The following is a 19,239-nucleotide window of genomic DNA, read 5'->3' on the forward strand; positions in this document are numbered from 1 at the left end:
CGTTGCTGACGGAGCCTTTGCAGCACGAACTGCTTTCTGCCAACCCCTGTTTTGGCTGCCGCCACACTGCACAGCCAGACCGTCCGAGGTCGGCACACCTCCCGTCTTCCTTCGTGCTCACTCAGTCACTCCTCAGATCCATTTGGAGGTCTTACATTTCGCTCGCCCCACTCCATACGCTTACTCAGTGGGGTGAACCAGCCCCTAGATCGCCTAAGCCTGCACTCCCTCACGGAGCCCCAGCGCGTGCTGCCTTCTCCTTCCTGGTGTCTGGATCGTCTCCCATGACTGCCTTTTCCCTTCTTTAACCTCCTTGTGTTTTATCTTTTCTTTTTTCCTTCCCCCATCCTGCCGGCCCATAAATATACATCTCCGTCCGTGGGCTCAGCGCCTTATTCACACTCCACACTAAGCCGACGAAGCAATTGAGAATGATCAGATGCGACTCGCCCCAATCACCTCATCAACTCCCTGTGGTCGAGCAATCGCGCCAACGAAGACAGACACGGCGAACTGGATTTAAAAATGGACCTTTTTTTTTTTTGTTTATTTTGACCCACTAAACAACAAAAAGTATTATAAATGCAAGTTGCAGTTTTATTAATTATTATTTATTATATATTATATATATATATATATATATATATATATGGCGTCACGGTGGCGCGTGGAGTTTGCATGTTCTCCCCGTGTCTGCGTGGGTTTCCTCCCACAGTCCAAAGACATGCAGGTTAGGTGGATTGGCGATTCTCAATTGGCCCTAGTGTGTGCTTGGTGTGTGGGTGTGTTTGTGTGTGTCCTGCGGTGGGTTGGCACCCTGCCCGGGAGTGGTTCCTGCCTTGTGCCCTGTGTTGGCTGGGATTGGCTCCAGCAGACCCCCGTGACCCTGTGTTTGGATTCAGCGGGTTGGAAAATGGATGGATGGATGGATGGATATATATATATATATATATATATATATATATATATATATATATATATATATATATATATATATATATATAGCTTAACTTGAAGCAAGGTCTATATTAATGCAATTTGCCTTAATGACGGTTCAGTTGGTAAAGATGTCATCTCCAAGTTGCACTTGTGTTATTTTAGTTTGGTGAATACTGTGTAATGTACCTGGGCTTGAAGTTTTGATGTAATAGTATTATTACTGGAAGTTGCACTATTATTTATTTTATTGTTATTATTTATTAGTTTATATATTATGCAGTTTAATGATGGTAAAGTTGTTTAAGAAGTCACTTTAACATGTCAGTGGACAGAGATTGTTAACATTAACAAAGTGTAGTTGGTTTACAAAAAATATTTGCCATTTATTCCTTTTCTAAGACATGTTCAGTGGAATACAACTAAATGCCTCTTTGGATGGTTGACAATTTGTTGTCAAAGTTTTAGTTTAAGCGGTTTGCAAAATTTGTTCAATAAAAAGGTTCTATATTTTGACAGCAACTGTCATGCAGTGTGATTCCTTCTCTTCATTAGTGCCCCCCCCCCCTTTGAAAACTATCACTTTATGGAGCCATGCAAACCTGTATTAATACTTGTGTGCACATTAAAATGTTTTTTTGTACAATGTACAATTCTTATGACAGTGGAATAGGTTGTTCTTAGCCAGTCTACTGCAGTAATTGCAGTGGAAAATGTGATTAACTCATGCATGGGAAAAAAATACCGTCGAATACCGTGAAACCGGTACAATCTTGAAAAATACAGTGATATAGAATTTTGGTCATATCGCCCAGCACTAATTGTAGGTTTACATTGCCATAAAAAAATTGAGAATGTGGAGCAATATTGTATAAAGTAGTGGAAAAATCAGTAGACTAGACACCCAGGCCTACCATTTTTAATTCCAGGCAGCCAAAATACTGACTCACCAAGCCAGGCATGCTGGGTTTTCTTTGCGCTCTGAATTATTTTCTAACAGTGCTGTGATGCAGATGCTACGCTGTGTATCCGGAACAGTGAATTTCAGTGTTATTTGGGTGACACAATGATGAATGAAGGGCTGAATGAGACACGACAGGTCATTATAGCACAAGGGCAGACATGCAAAAATATTTGAAGTGCATCTTATCATCATGTAGGTCACCCTACTAAAGAAAACATACTTTCTCTTTCTTTTTCCACTTTTTGGTTAAGGCATCTGACACTCCTCCTTCTCCTTTTTTCCTTCTTAAAGCCAGTAATAGCAGTCACATCTCTTCTTCCTTCAGCAGAGTCTCATTTCCTTTGATGTGAAATTGTTAGGTATGCGACATTGACCAGTTGTGACATTGGCCTAAGAGAATATTAGTGTGCTGATTGAGCAGGCCACCACAAGTATGTACTTGCTTTGGTCGCTTACAACTTGCACACGTGCACTAGTTAGCAATATAATGAAATTGTGCAGCAAGTCTATAAAGCAAGCAAGAGAAACAATAGCATTAGCTGTAAAACAACATGAGCAGTGAGGTTGAGAATGACAAAAGCTAATTGTATCTTTTCGTAGTTTACTGAAATTTAATACAAGGTAAAAATTAATGTATACTTTGCTATGAATTAAATACAAAAGAGGAGAGGACATGATGAACCAGTTCACTTTTGCTTTGAGGATATTCCACAAGGTTGCGATGACTGCAGAGAGGATACAACCAAGTCAGAGAATGGGATGTGTTATTTGTAGAAACCATCCAGAAACCACATAAAAAACATGACCCTTGTTTTTGTTGAAATGGTGAGAAAGGACAGTAACATTAGGCTGTTTACTATACAAGCCAGCTGGCAAGTGCTTAGTCATTTCATGAAGTGTATAAACAAAAATGTACACTGATGCATCTGATGGTAACTCACTAGCTCACTACTGCTCAGAAACTGTCCTATAACATTCAGAAGCTTGTTGATCACATGTGATGGCTTGATTGTCCCAACAATGCTCCTGTCACAGATTTATTAACTGTTCACCCTTGGGAAATGGACATTAGCCATTTGATAGCTATGCTCCATTACAAATAAATCTTTTATACAGTCACAAAAAGGGCATGAGAAGAGTCTCATAAAAATACTTACCATTAACCAATATGTATTCTGGTCTCTTAACAGGTATACTGGAAGCTGCGAAAGTACTCCTCTAACTATTAGTCCGAACACTACAGTGTATGAACAAGCATTTTCAGGCCTAAACCTCATTTTTACTAAATGAGAACCCACTTAATGGTCCAAGTGAGAAATTTCAATGCAGTTGTATACACTTATCACTGGCTGTGGTCAACTAAATGTTCATGACACTGTAAATGACATATTACACCTCTGAATAACCCTGAAGGGTCAAACCGATGATGTTTTTGACAGAGAGATGCATTTGAGGGGTCTAAATTAGGTCTGAAAAAAGAATTTGAGAATGCAATATTAATTTCAGTTAATCTTTGATAAAATATTTTGTGTGCATAAGAAAAAGATCATGCATCAGCATGACATAATCCTTTTAAAAATCATCTGTTTACTAAAATATTCTCTTTACTAAAATATTCTCTTCTAAGATGATGATTGTTTTTATATTGTGGTAGAAGAGTGCAACGCACATGGGTACAACAAAACTTTTAAATACTTGGTTTTATTTGAAAGCATTCTGGCACTTGGTTTTCATTAAATTCTATGCTAAAATAAGGGACACTTGGCAAAAGTAGCAAAAATTCTGCAATAAAAAGAGAGGTATTTACCCAGTGTGTATGTGTGTTTGCTGTAGTTACCTGAAAATAAAGCATTCAATTGTGGGTGGGTCTCATTCTTGGTTATATTTTTGGCCAAAAGTACTGGTACAAGTTAAGACTTCTTTCTGTCAGAAACTATTATTAAAGGTAGCAGTTATTTTGTGCTTATAAAAGTTTATTTTAAATGCATTGGTTATACCTGTAATATGCAACAGCTTTGTTTAATTATATCTGTTTCAAGGTATTAATGAAGTACTAGGGTTGCCAGACGTCCCTTATATACGGGACATGTCCCATATTTGATAATTTTGTCCCCTGTACCGTATTGACCTTTCAGGGACATCCAAATGTCCCGTATTTAGTTCATTTTCAAATTTCATAATAAAAGTATATTTTTCTACCTTCTTACGGTACTTAGTTGTAACTTTATAAGTAGTTATACTTTCTTTTCTCAGATTCTCTTGATGAAAATAACTCAAATATAATGAGGAAACTAGTGTTTGCTGCCTGTTTGCAACTTGTTCAGTTGCTATGGTTGGCTGAGAACAGCGACACTGTTACCGTTTTACTCTCCAGCCACGCTGCTGTGCAGTTCTGTATACAGTGCATCCGGAAAGTATTCACAGCACATCCCTTTTTCCACATTTTGTTATGTTACAACCTTATTCCAAAATGGATTAAGTTAATTTTTTTCCTCAGAATTCTACACACAACACCCCATAATAACAACGTGAAAAAAGTTTACTTGAGGTTTTTGCAAATTTATTCAAAATAAAAAAAATTGAGAAAGCACATGTACATAAGTATTCACAGCCTTTGCCATGAAGTTCAAAATTGAGCTCAGGTGCATCCTGTTTCCCCGGATCATCCTTGAGATGTTTCTGCAGCTTAATTGGAGTCCACCTGTGGCAAATTCAGTTGATTGGACATGATTTGGAAAGGCACACACCTGTCTATATAAGGTCCCACAGTTGACAGTTCATGTCAGATCACAAACCAAGCATGAAGTCATAGGAATTGTCTGTAGACCTCTGAGACAGGATTGTCTCGAGGCACAAATCTGGGGAAGGTTACAGAAAAATTTCTGCTGCTTTGAAGGTCCCAATGAGCACAGTGGCCTCCATCATCCGTCAGTGGAAGAAGTTCGAAACCACCACGACTCTTCCTAGAGCTGGCCCGGCCATCTAAACTGAGTGATCGGAGGAGAAGTGCCTTAGTCAGGGAGGTGACCAAGAACCCAAAGGTTCTTTTCTTCAGCCCGGAAATACATAATTTCTTCCATTCCTGTGACTGAGAAGTACTTCCGGGCTATAGGGAAAGTACCACTCCCTGTTCTTCCCCGCAGCGTCCCCTGGTGGCCCCCACGGTATCCAGCAGGGCTGTGAATTAAAACTTCAAGGTCCATGATGCCCTGCTGGAATTCAGGGCACCTCCATGTTGCAGGGAGGGCTCCATCTGGCGGCTTGGGGGTATTGGCCGGGATAAACTGCTGGCCATATATCACAATATATATATATATATATATATATATATATATATATATATATATATATATATATATATATATATATATATATATATATATAGTAATATAGAGAGAGATTTTAAGAGTGTCTTGTATTTCAAATTTTCTAATCTGGCAACCCTATGAAGTACTGAATTGGTAAATATGCAACAACTTTTGTAAATCAGGTTTAGTATGTAGCAAATATAATAAAAAATCAGTATGTTACCAATTATGTATTAATTGGTTATATACAGAAATAAATACAAATTTTTTGTTTCCATAATGTTTACATATTTTCCAGTAGATTTAGACCTAGTCCACAGTAACATGGATAAATTTAAACACTTATCTTTTTATAGTATTTTTGGGTTTTGCTCCGTAACTAAACAGCACTCTTGGCTAATGAGTCACACTGCCCAGTAAGACAAATTGATGCATGTTTTGTTCTTTATATTGAATGGAAAACTTTTAAAATGAAAACAGCATTTTCAAATGTATCCTTGTTAGTGTGGATGAAGCCTCAGACAATATTTATACATGTACACACACAAAATGAGCTTTGATGTTACCGTCAATACCCTTTTTAAATGTAAATATTCAGAGACAGACTTCAAAGAAAGGAAATGTGAAGACAATGTGCAAGATTGCACCAAAAGTTCTGAGTAAAAATAACATTATGATGATATTTTGTATAACCGAGGACTTGCTGTGAATATTCTGCCTACTGAGAGAAGCAGAGCAATGTGCCATCCTGAATACTAAATCATTTATTTATTTAGTTTTTTAGGAAATACTTGGTTTAAATAATAAATAGTGCAGCTAACATATCCTGCTGGTTGTTCAATCTCTTCTAGCTATCCAGCCCTTAGACCTTTCCTCCTATCTAAATCATGTAAATCTACATAGTTCAAAAGTCACAACATCAGCATTATTGCCCATGTTCCTCAGGTTGCAGAGACTTAATATTCTTATGATGCACTGTCTTCCTGTTGTCTAAACAGCTGTTTCATTCAAGAAGTTACTGCATTTCAACATTAAAATTAAGGATTGGTGCTTTTTTTATCTAATGCTGAAGTATTTTATTTTCCATTTCCTATTTTGCATTGAGTGGGTTTGTTCTGCAGAAGGGTACAGCATTTATTAAATGCTGTGAGATGAAAGATTTTAATTGTCAGAGTATGTACACCCAACAAAAATACATTTTTCAGTAGTACATCAAACAACTTGCATCTGTGCATTAATGAAATTGCATCAAAAGGAGCAACCCCTTATTCTAAAAATTTTTTTCCAAAATCATGTAATAAAATATATTTAGGTGAAAGCTGTTAAATGACACAGCTTATGTTATAAATGGCAGAACAATTAGAACCACCACAATAATGCACTATATATGGTTTTCCAAATTCCTATCTGTTCCTAGGCCCTCTTTTTTTTATCAGGAATATAATGACGTGTTTTCCCATGCATGGTGAAAATACCTATCTTTGTGTTGGCTAGAGTTTTCATAATCAATTATGCTGTATTATTATGAAGTGTAGTTATTTTGAATTGTCATTACCAGTTAGTTGAAAAACAATACAACATAACAAGCATAAACACGTGTTACAAACATTAAAAATAGTTCTTTCATTCTTTGTCCCCAAGGGGAGATTTGGCTCTTTAAGATAAAACTCAATTTACTTTATATGGTGTATTTCTAAATGCCAGTGAATAAAAAAAAAAATACCATATGCTATGTACATTCAAAGATATACTGTACTGTACATACATATACATATACATCATACTGACACATGACTGTAATAGGGGTTGGTGGCGGGACTGGCACTCCAGCCACTGTTTTTTTAAAAAAAAAAAAAAAAACACCTAACACTGGTCAGTGTGGTGCTGAGGTATCACCCGTTGCACGGCTGCACTCGGGTCTCAATCCGAAGATTGCCCCTAATGCATTTAATCGTGCTTGGTTCCACAATACATAGCAATGTTGCCTAAAGGTTCCGGGCTCCTATGTTCAAATTCTAATGCAGACACTGTGCACATATAGTTTGGACGTTTTCCTGGTGTAGATTTTCTTCAGTTAGTCTGGTTTCCTCCCTTATTCTTAAAAATTGCATTTTAGATTAATTGTCCACTCTGAGTATATAATTTCTATGCAAATGTGTCATGCATTAGACTGGTATCCCATGCATAAATGGGTGCTGCCTTTTTTCTGATTCTGCTGGGAAAGACCCTAGTTACCTGTAGCCCCGTACTGGAATAAGTGAGTGAGCGAGCTCAGAAATTGGATCAACAATTGTGTAATTGAATCATAATGTGTATGTATCTAGGTAAGACAAGCAGGAAATAAAGGATAAGAAAAAAGAAATCCCCAGTCTACAGAGGTTGTAGAAAAAATAAACTCTGGCATCTCTAGGGCCCATAGTTATTATCAGAATTCCAGTTAAAATCTGTATTACCTTAGCCAGCTGGCTGCCCTGGGTCTGTGATATCCACTGGCTCATCCTGCCTAAAACAGTTAATGACAAAATAGAAAAATATTTTTTATTGACAAATACAGAGCTGAATGTCTGCTAATGGTGGCATATACAGGATAATAAAATTGATCCAGCACTGAAACCTAAGGGACACTCTATTTAATCGTCAAATAGTACCTATTTTAACATTTTGAACAGTGAGAACCGCACTAACCATATTTGTTATGTACTATATGTATAAACTTATTTTCAGGCATTAAGAGGATATGAGGTTGTTGTAGTGGATGAACAGGATTTATTATGAAGACATCATGTATTTGTGGACTTTCCTAAACAGCTGTGTTGAAGTGTTTGTTTAAAAAGACTAGATTTACTGTTTACACCTAATATTGTCATGTCCAGACTTGTAAAGTACTTCTACCTCTTTTTGATATATTTTTCTTTCATAATCCCTCATTGCCAGCAGAATCTTTTACCTATGAACCACAAGCAGAAACATTATATGTAAGATAAACTTTGAAAGCTGATAATAGATCAGTTCATAGCTGAAGTGAAAGAATGTGTTTTGAAAAGAGCATACCTTTATTTTTTTAAAAAGTGCATGCATACATATGAGTAAAGATAACTACATTTTCAAAACAATATTTTTTCATAGTTCAGTTTCTACTATGACTTTACTAAATATGTTATTGTGATTAGTGTCTACTTTTTTTTTTTTAAAAAAACTGTCCATTTTTGGTGGCCAAAATGTTTAAAACATAATATCAATTTATTAATTTTCAAAACTTTTTACAGTTAAACCCTAATCTAGCAAGAATGACTTCATTGTTCTGATATCAGTCCATCAACAAAGATGTACACAAACACGTGCACTAAGACATTTGGCATGACAGTATTTGTTCTTTTTTACATTGGAAAATGTTTCTAGACAAAACTCATGAACTTGTGAAGAACAAGAAAAGTCCAGAGGCAGTGTGGGTGGCCAAAGTGAGGAAGCATCATGTGCTACAGTGACATCTGGAATTTAGAGGAGAAAGGAAAGATTTGCAGCCTGTTTCGCTTTTAGAAAGGTTTTAATTTAGTAATTGTCATACTGAAAGTAATGCATAAGTGATGATAATAAATACAGCTGTTTGATTCTTACAGTGGATCAAAACTGATGATGTGATAGGAGTGATGCCGTAAGAATTGATTATTTTGAATGCAAAATAGTTAAATAGCTTCTTTTGGATGGTACTGTTTAACTCTTCTATTATTTAATGATCTTTGTTTTTCAGAGGATTGATCATTATATTTGAAAATGGTGTCATAAAGTGTAAAGGATTCATTTATTGCAGTTGTTTCTTAGCTGCTTGTGCAAGCAGTTGATGTGTTGTCTGTATCTCAGTACCACTTGTAAATAGTTTTACTTTTTCCATTATTGTTCACTGCTGTCTTTTATAATTTTTATAGTTAATATGGACTAAACTAGGCTAAAAGCAAAATTCAAGATTTACAATTGCACCATTAAAAAATGTGGTTTTTACAAATGTTAGAGTTTAATGAAATGTGTCTCTTAAATTCAGAGTTTTAATTTATGTGAAAAGCAGAATTCTTTAATAATGATATTTTTACAGTATTCTTTTAGGCAGTTTGGGAGTATGATACATCATAGTCTTTGTTCTCACTATACAGGGTACTTTATATTAATAAATATATTGTTTTATGTTAATGCATAATGTAGCATTTGTGGTCACAACTACAAAGTGAAAAAACTTAAAAAAATGTGAAAAGTCAACCTAACCAGGATTTCTGGAAACAGCAGAGTGACACAAGGGTTTGCCTAATGAAAAAAGGAAATGTTTTGTGTTACTTTGTTACAAGACAATGAGTTGGGAGGGGATACTTCCTGGAACTGTGTTGCTATGGATTGCAAAAAGGGGGAGAATGTACAATGCCTGGGAAGTGTTGGGCGCATACTACTGACTTAAAGTACTTCCTAAAGCTGCATTCACAAGTAACACAGATGTCTGCTGCAGTAAGCCTAAATAAAGTAGTAAGGCTGCAGTCAATAACTTGAACGTAAACTGTCACAAAGTCAGGCCTCAGTGGTAATGCAATCTGCCAGAAACTGTGAAATAATGGGTTCAGAAATTAATTGAGAAGCGCAAGAAGAAATTATTAATGCAGTGTAGACATTTTATTGTGTTTAAATTATATGCATATTTTGAAATACTGGCATAAGTACTATCTGTAAGTGCCATGATTTGAATTAGGTATTGTTTTCTGTTTACATTCATCTAATTTGTAATGTACTCTGAATTGTATGAGAGAAATGTATGTGAATAGGTGTGATGAGGTACTGTACTAAGGACATAAGAGCAAAGGCTTTCTTTCACTCACAATCTTGGATTGACAAAAGCCAAACAAGTAAGATTTACAGTAAATGCAGATAAAGGAATTGTCTTCTCATTGGATATCTGAATTTATAGATTCCCAAAAAGATCTGGATGAGTATACAAATGTCATATTCAGAGCCATCAAGAAAAGTGTAGGACAATGTGTCTGCAAAAGCTATTTTATGTATTTCGTAATAAAAAACTGTGAATCATCACCGATGTCAGTTATTTACTGAAGACTCCTAGCAAATCATTTCAGGTTAGACATACGGAAACATGCCAGAAATGCAGGCATGAGATCAGGAAAAAAATTGAAGTGCAGCTACACGGTCTTGAAGGCTGATGCTTGCATATTAAAATTAAACCGTAATTTGATTGCATTCATGTTCTTTCCCTAAGATAAACTTAATGCTTTCTATGCCTGCCTTTATCCTAATAACAGTATTCCTCCCTTGCAGTCGCTTGAAATAATGCATAAATCATTCATCACTGTTTTTGTAAATGATGGAAGGAGGATTTTAAAGGAGTCAAAAGTACAAAAAGCATCTGATTTGAGTGAATATTTTGGGTGCTTGTTAAAAACCAGTAGCAACCAGTCAGATGAAGTTTCCACAGACATCTTTAATGATTTACTGATGTAGTCAGTTTTCACCACTTGCTTCAAAAAGATGTATTTATCCCAGGGTCAAAGAAAGCAAGAGTAGACTGTAATCCTGGGTTAAAATATTTATTTTCCGATTAATCTTTAATTTTCGTTTAAATGATGTATCGATTCTTAAAGTATCAATATCGTTCTTGTGAATCTCTGTCCTGCTTAATTACTATATGTATATTTTTGCTTATCTTCCTTTTTGATATCCGATCCAGTAGTTGTTGCTAATGCGCCTGTTAAGGCTTTCTACAGTAAAAGTACTTTACCACCACACATAGTACGAGAAGTGTTTGGCTGCAGGTAGGACTGCATAAAATGGTGTACCATCAGCACTTAAATCAGATGTGTAGACTACAGATTCAGATGGTGCATTGGTAAAGAACAACTGGATAAAAGCAAAGCCATAGGTAAGCCGTGCAACTCAGAAGTTAAGTATTGTTGTAACACAACAAATTTTAGAAACCATTTACCCCGATGTCACCCATAAATGCAATCTCAGTCGACATCCAAACGAGTAGAGCCTAAACTATCAACACTGGAGACAGTGGGTAGCTCCAAGCTTCCATTTAATTTGCTTAGTCCCCAAAAAATAACACAATCTATAGCAGATTTTATCAGTACAAATATGAAACCCAACACCGTTGTTGAAAATGAGGGCTTTCGACAAATGGTTCAGGTTTTCAAACTGAGGTATGCTATTCCAAACAGAAAGCGAGTTAAGTTATTGTATCCAAGTTTTATGAAAAGCAATGATATTTTGTTCCCGTTTTCCAAATACATGGTGTTAACTGTTCATTACTAATCAAGTAAATCTTCTTAAATGTCATTCCATGTTTATATATATATGTTATGAAGTCACTATGTAGACACCCTTCAAATAAAGTGTTACTGAAATTTGTCACATTATAATAATGGTATCTATGCATGGTTAAGTAATCTCTAAAAAAACTAACACTTCAAATATGCTGTATCAGTGCATGCTAATTCGGTCAAGATAAAATCGGTATCGAATTGGGGCATTGTGAATTAGAGTCGATAGTGCTAATTATCAGAGTTAGTGGATTATCTCAATGACTACAGTTCAATGACACTTGCATCTCTTGTAATGAAATATTTTAAGACACTCCTTCAGGGAGTATATCTGATGTAGTACTATAGATAGTATGGATCAATTCATTTAATTTCCTCATAGCTTGTCTGCAGAGGATGCCATATATATTGCAATTCATACCATCCTGGAACACCTGAATAAGAAAAATGCCATACAAGAGTAATATTTATAGACTATAGTTTAGAATTTAAAAATGTTGTACTATCAAATCTGATAACCAACATTATAGACTTAGTGCTGCCTTATGTAACTGGATTTTGGATTAGCAGCATCACATCCACCTTGCTCATCCTCAGTAGAGGCATGCCACAGGGTCCTGAATACACTGTTGTACTCTGTGCTGGCCTGTGACTTTGTAGCTAGAAAGTGCTCCAACTTAATCATTAAATTTGCAGATGGCATAACAATATTAAGTATAATCTTAAGCAATAATGAGACTATATACTAAGAAGAGGGGTGCCTTCTGACATATCAGTGCTATGGCAAAAACCTCCCCTTTAACATGAGCAAAACAAGATGATGTGATAGACTTCAGGAAGCATGAGGCACACCACAGTCCAATTTACTTTGGAGGATATGTTGCATAGAGGGTCAACAATTCGGAGTCACCATCACTAACGGCTTGAAGTAGTCACAACCTGGTTGTCGTCAAGAAGTTTTACCAAAAATATCCGAAGAAACCCATGATGTTCCGTATCTAGACTCTCAAACATTTACAAGTGCATCATGAAATCCATACTCATTGGCCATATGACATCCTGGTACATCACCTGCTCTTCTCAGGATTACAAAGCACTACAGAGGGTTGGTACAGTTGACACAAAACATCCTTGGGTCCTTTCTGTTTAGGACAAATGTACTCTGACTTAGGAGTATTAGTTTTAATAGTGCAGTAGTAGTAGTACTATTGCAATAATAGTATTACTAAATACTTAAATCATCCTGAAAAATCTTTTTTACTTCCTTCTTTATGCTGCAAATGTTACAGTACAATTAGCACTTGCACAAGTAGAATCACAGTTTTCATCCATAGGTTGTAAAGCTACACAGCAGCAATTTATAGTGAAAACTGCATCGTTGTTGTGTGTGTGTGTGTGTGTGTGTGTGTGTGTGTGAATGTGTGTGTGAATAGGTATGTACCCTCCACTGTGCTTCATGGTTGAGATTTGGTTTTAAAGTTGGTTTGTGTTGTGTTTTCTTTCTCCAAAAGAGTTCAGCCTTTATCTTATATTTCCACATCACATTATCTTAAAAGTACTATGCAACATCTAGTTGATCTTTTGTAAATTTGAGATGTGCAGCAATGTTTCTTTTGTAGAGCACTATCTTCTCCTGTAGTGTCCTGTATTTTATTAAGATAGATTTTGGCAAGTTCAAGTGGTTTCTATAAGCCTTTTGCTGCTTCCATAGGGCCCTTTTTCACCTACTTAAGCATTTTACGCTCTTGTCATACTCTTTGCAGGATGTCCACTCTTAAGGAGACTAACAAAACTATTGGAATTTTCTTTATTTCTAAACAGTTTATCTTTCTGTGGATTGGTGACCACCCTGACTTTTATCAATACTTTCTTTAGCCTTTTCTAGGTTTATGCATTTTACATTTCTAGTTTCTTATCATTTGATACTTACTTTGATAAGTTGTATAGTTCCTTCTACAGAGGATTAGACTTTGTCGGTAACCAAACTTTTTTTATTTCCCTTTTCACGAGACAGGGGATCTCCATCCCACACCTCAAAATGTATCTTATTGACCTGAGCAGTTAACTCCCAGTTGCATTTTGGAGAAGTCATTAGTATAGTGGTTTATCTGTGGCACCTCTGCACGAGAACCTCCTTTTTCAACCCTCGCAAACATATGCAGTTTTTAATATCTGGAAAACATTTGGGATTAAATCACTTAGAGATCTGTACATAGACAACATCTTTGCATCCTACAAACAATTACATTCTAAATTTAACTTTCCAGCAACACATTTCTTCCACTATCTTCAAATTTGAAACTTTGTTAAACAGAACCTGACTGATTTTCCTCATCTCCCACCTTCCTCTATGCTGGAAAAAATATTGCTCAATTTTGAGGACTCAGACAGCATTTCTGCAATATATAAAACCATTTTACAGTCCCTCTCTTTCAAAGATCCAAGAGGACAGTAGGAAAAGAATCTTTCAATCAACATATCAGAAAAGGAGTGGAAGGTAGCAATGCAGAGAATTCACTCGCGTTCCATATGTGCAAAGCATATAATCATTCAACGCAAAATTATATATCGAGTACACCTGTCTCGTTTAAAATTGTCCAAAATGTTTCCAGGGCAAGATCCAACCTGCCTCACTGGGTCACATGTTTTGAGTGTGTTCCAAATTAACATCATTCTGGACCAAAATCTTTAAATGCCTTTTAGACAGCCTTGGTGTCACAATCCCTCCTAACCCATTAACAGCTGTGTTTAGTGTACTTCCAGATGGGCTTAAAGTGGAGAAGGACAAACAAACTGTAATTGCCTTTACTACACTATTGGCACATAGACTTATCTTGCTCAACTGGAAGAATCCTAACTCCCTTCTTTTAAGTCAGTGGGTAATTGATGTTTTATACTATTTGAAATTTGAAAAATCAAATTCTCACTTAGAGGATCTGTGCAGAACATTTAGATTAAGCTCTTAACGCACTGAGGAAGCAGATTCTTTTCCCATTTCTTTTTCTTCTCCATTTATCTTTATCCACTTATTAAACTCATCAATTTACTTATTTTTACTAGCTTTAAGTTTCACTCTGATGGCCATTCTGTCCTTCTCAGGGGTGGGGGTTGATTTGTTTTCAATCCTATTTTTGTAAAAATTGATCTATTTGTATGGAATGATTACAATAAAATCAATAAAATGAAAAAAAAAAGTACAGTAATTCCTCGCTATATCGCGCTTCGCCTTTCGCGGCTTCACTCCATCGCGGATTTTATATGTAAGCATATTTAAATATATATCGCGGATTTTTTGCTGGTTCGCGGATTTCTGTGGACAATGGGTCTTTTAATTTCTGGTACATGCTTCCTCAGTTGGTTTGCCCAGTTGATTTCATACAAGGGATGCTATTGGCAGATGGCTGAGAAGCTACCCAGTTTACTTTTCTGTTTCTCTTGCGCTGACTTTCTCTGATCCTGACGTAGGGGGATTGAGCAGGGGGGCTGTTCGCATACCTAGACGATACGGACGCTCGTCTAAAAATGCTGAAAGATTATTTTCACGTTGCTATCTTTTGTGCAGCTGCTTCCTGAAGCGACATGCTGCACAGTGCTTCGCATACTTAAAAGCTCGAAGGGCACGTATTGATTTTTGATTGAAAAACAAACTCTGTCTCTCTCTCTCTCTCTCTCTCTCTTTGTCTGCTCCTGACGGAGGGGGGTGTGAGCTGCCGCCTTCAACAGCTTTGTGCCGCGGTGCTTCGCATACTTAAAAGCAGCCCTATTGATTTGATTGCTTTTCTCTCTATCTCTGTGACAGCCTGTGCTCCTGATACGCACTCCTTTGAAGAGGAAGATATGTTTGCATTCTTTTAATTGTGAGACGGAACTGTCATCTCTGTCTTGTCATGGAGCACAGTTTAAACTTTTGAAAAAGAGACAAATGTTTGTTTGCAGTGTTTGAATAACGTTCCTGTCTCTCTACAACCTCCTGTGTTTCTGCACAAATCTGTGACCCAAGCATGACAATATAAAAATAACTATATAAACATATGGTTTCTACTTCGCGGACTTTCTTATTTCGCGGGTGGCTCTGGAACGCAACCCCCGCGATGGAGGAGGGATTACTGTATAGTGGTTTTCATAGTTTTTCCAACCATTGTATTTAAATAATATTTTCAATATTAAGAAAATGAAACACAATTGTTAGCATGTTATTAGTTTGGATAGATTATGTTTATCTGTTATTGTGACTTAGTGAAAGATCAGACAACCTTATTATGAGTAATTAATGTAAAAGTACCAAATGGTTTACAAATTTCTCTTTTGTGTTTTTAGATTATTATCTCACATTTACATCACTTTGTAACTTGGTGTAGCTTAGTTCACGCTGTCGTGCCTACATTCAGAAGCACTGGGAATTTTAATCTGATTTGCCCCATGACCCACTATATTGTGTGGCTAAGCATTGTGAGGATTTTGGGAAATATTGAATCATAGCAGCTTCAGGCATAAAACAGCAGCCAATCCGGGACTGGCTACCAATTCATTTTGGGACCCAGTCAAACATGCAACTGCACTCACAGTGATATGAGGCCAATTTAGAATCACCATTTAGGCTAGCATGTATGTTTTTGGAGGAACACCCATACAAACATTGAAACAACATTCTAGCTCCACACAGGCAGTATAATGACACAGGATTCAAACCAGGGAGGCTTGAGCTGTAAAACAGCAGTGCTAATCACTATTAACACTATGCCATATTTATTTTTAATTAGTAGGCCAATTTTATTTACAAATTTAGGCTACAGTCTTAGATCACAATAAATGTCATGCTTTTTGATCAGATGGTATTAAAAAAGTAGGTGTTTCAGTGACATTTTCTGATCAGTGTTTAAGTCATGTCGTTTAGTGTTATAATCATTATTTTTATCCTTGGGTGTTAAAAACACCAGAATAATTTTTGATGATAAATTGAATAATGTTTTCAAGTATATTAAATACCAGTAACTGAAATGTCACTTTTATATAAGTACTAGCCACAGGTCATGTAATATGTTTAAAACTATTTGATATCTCTTGCCCTGCATATACCTTCACTACATTTTGTTGGCCTCCTTGTGTGTTTGAACCTCTCTTGGGTGCATTCCCCTAAATCCTGCTTCTCAGACTCTGTCATTTCAAAGCGCCTTGTTTGCACTTTGTCCACTTTTATACTTCCAGTCTTTGAAGGTGACTCTCAGCATACCTCTTTTACTTACATACCTTTACTCCTCCTCATATGCCTCACACTTGCACTTTCTGTTTTGATTGCATCACCAAAGCCAAACTGGCAAGTCAGGTTGCTTGAGGAACCGGACACACACATGAACCTTAGCATTTCATTATATAGTAGATTAGACCCTTTGCTTTGGTACTCCAAATTGTGGTCACGTATATCCTATTTATTTTAATCATTCTTGAGATGTGTCTTGAACTTTATTGGACTCCACAATTGAACTGGTTAGACATAGTTTAGAAAAGCACACACCTTTGTATATTGGGTTCCTTAGTTCATGTTGCTGGCCCGTATAAAAACCAGGTAATAAAGTCCAAGGAATTCTCTGTAGACCTCTGGGATAAAATTGAAGTGAGGCATAAATCCTGGCAAGAGTATGAAACCATTTCTAAAGCTTTTGATATTCACAAGAGCACAGTGGCTTCACGTTTTCACTTTGTCATTATGGATTATTGAGTGTAGATTGATGGGTAAAAATGGCAAATTTATCTATTTTTAAATTAAATCTACATCACAATAAAGTATGCAGAAAGTGAAGGGGTCTGAATACTTACCGAATCAACTGTATACAAGGAAGAGGTAATTATAGAAAGGAGAGGAACTAGAACATGGACAAGATTTGAGTGTAAGGCCAGAGTGGTTGCAAACAGTGGCTATCATAGAAAGTCAAGGGTGTGTTTACAAGATTAGTCCATTGTTCCATGCTGTGGGTATATAAAGAGCATTTTAACAATATCTTTGCCATCTGCTGTTTTTCTCTGATAGATGATCTGAATCAGTGTGCCAAAAACACAAAAAGACACGTAAGTATTGCTGTGATCAAAGCTGGTGAAATGCTGTAATGTGTTTTTAGAGTTCAAAGTTTTAATCTTGATGAATATATATACATATTCTTTCTAAAACAGTTTGTAAGACTTCTACAGATTTTCTATTAGAAATAATTACATTTTTTGTGCATGCCGCCTGCTGAATTATTTTGAAATGGCTAGGGAGTTTAGATACGTTTATGTTGTAGAAGATATATTTAGATATGGTGCACTGCCACTGGTCTGCAGTGGTTTGCAGTGTGTGGATTGGGGCTCTGATTTATGAAAAGGGCCGGTATTACGAATGTTAGTAAACGTTCAGAAGGAAATAGCAGTGGGTAAGGAAAAGGACTTCAGTGAAAGGGCAAGTCAGCAAAATTTCTTTTTTTTTTTATTGTAATCATTCCATACAAATAGATTAATTTATAACAAAAAAAAATTGAAGACAAATCAAACCCCACCCTTGAGAGTGAGAGCTTAGCCAAAGGAGAATTGCTTAGGGCTTTTTAATAAGGCAACAATAAACAAAAGAAAGGAAGAAATATATACAGTAATCCCTCGCTACTTCGCGGTTCACTTTTCGCCGGATTCACGACTTCGCGGGTTTTTAAATACAAGTGATTGCCCGCCTATCGCGGAAGTTATGTTCCAGACCCATCAGCAACAGGAGAAAATCCGCGATATAGAAAGACCATATAAATAAACATTTTTATAGTTTAAGCCTTAAAATACCCATCCCACATGCTTTAAACACATGTAAACTTATAAAACACACTTTGTTAACACATATGATATGTGGATGTCGGGCTAAGGATATGAGTAACATCTCACTATTATAAAACATTTTAACTTCATGCAAGACAAGACAGTGAGACAGGAAAATAGGTGCTCTACAGGCTTTTAAATCATTGACACGCAGAGTGACAAGCAGCACAAAGCCAGCACAAAGTCCACTTCTCCTTAGTGTTCATTCAGCTCCCCACCCCCTTGACAATGCAAAGTGGCAGCAGCGTACTACGCCTCCGGGGAGGGGGGTTTGAGCAAACGTGCGTTCAGCCCTCACACACCCCCACTCCTCCTCCTCCTTCCGAACGTGCAGAGCGACAAGCAGGCATTTTGACAGAAGCAGCACAAAGTCCATTTCTGCTCAGCGTGAGTTCAGCTGCCCCCCTTCACAAAGCGAGTGCAGACACATCGACGTCTGATCGCTGCGTGCAGTGTGCAGTGTTGGTCTGCGGTGTTTAAGAATGTAGAAAGTGTTTAAGAGCATAGGAAGTGTTTATAAGAGTGTGGGAAAGGTTAACAAGAGAGTGAGAAAGGTTTATAAGAGTGTGGGAAGGGTTTATAAAGCCTTAAAATATGTATAAATAATAACATAAATATAGGTCGCTAATTCGCGGATTTTCACCTATCGCGGGGGGCTCTGGAACGTAACCCCCGCGATAGGTGAGGGATGACTGTATAGGTAAATAAAAAATGGAGAAGGGAAATAAATGCGGCAATAGTTATTTCTCTTATTCTAAAATAATATTGATTAGATCCTGCCAGGTTTTGAAAAAATTCTGTACAGATCCTCTAACTGAGAATTTGATTTTTTCCAATTTCAAATAATATAAAACATCGGTTTCCCACTGACTGATCAGAGGAGAGTTAG

At 36.7% G+C, this 19,239-nt stretch overlaps 1 protein-coding gene across 5 annotated transcripts in view; it reads left to right on the forward strand.

Annotated features, from left to right (window-relative positions):
* lrch1 (leucine-rich repeats and calponin homology (CH) domain containing 1) overlaps positions 1-19,239 on the forward strand; it is a 397,155-nt gene that overhangs the window by 61,154 nt on the left and 316,762 nt on the right. The gene's annotated exons all lie outside the window — the stretch shown is intronic.

The sequence above is a fragment of the Erpetoichthys calabaricus genome, chromosome 4 (assembly GCF_900747795.2).
Source record: "Erpetoichthys calabaricus chromosome 4, fErpCal1.3, whole genome shotgun sequence".
Classification (NCBI taxonomy): Eukaryota; Metazoa; Chordata; class Cladistia; order Polypteriformes; family Polypteridae; genus Erpetoichthys; species Erpetoichthys calabaricus.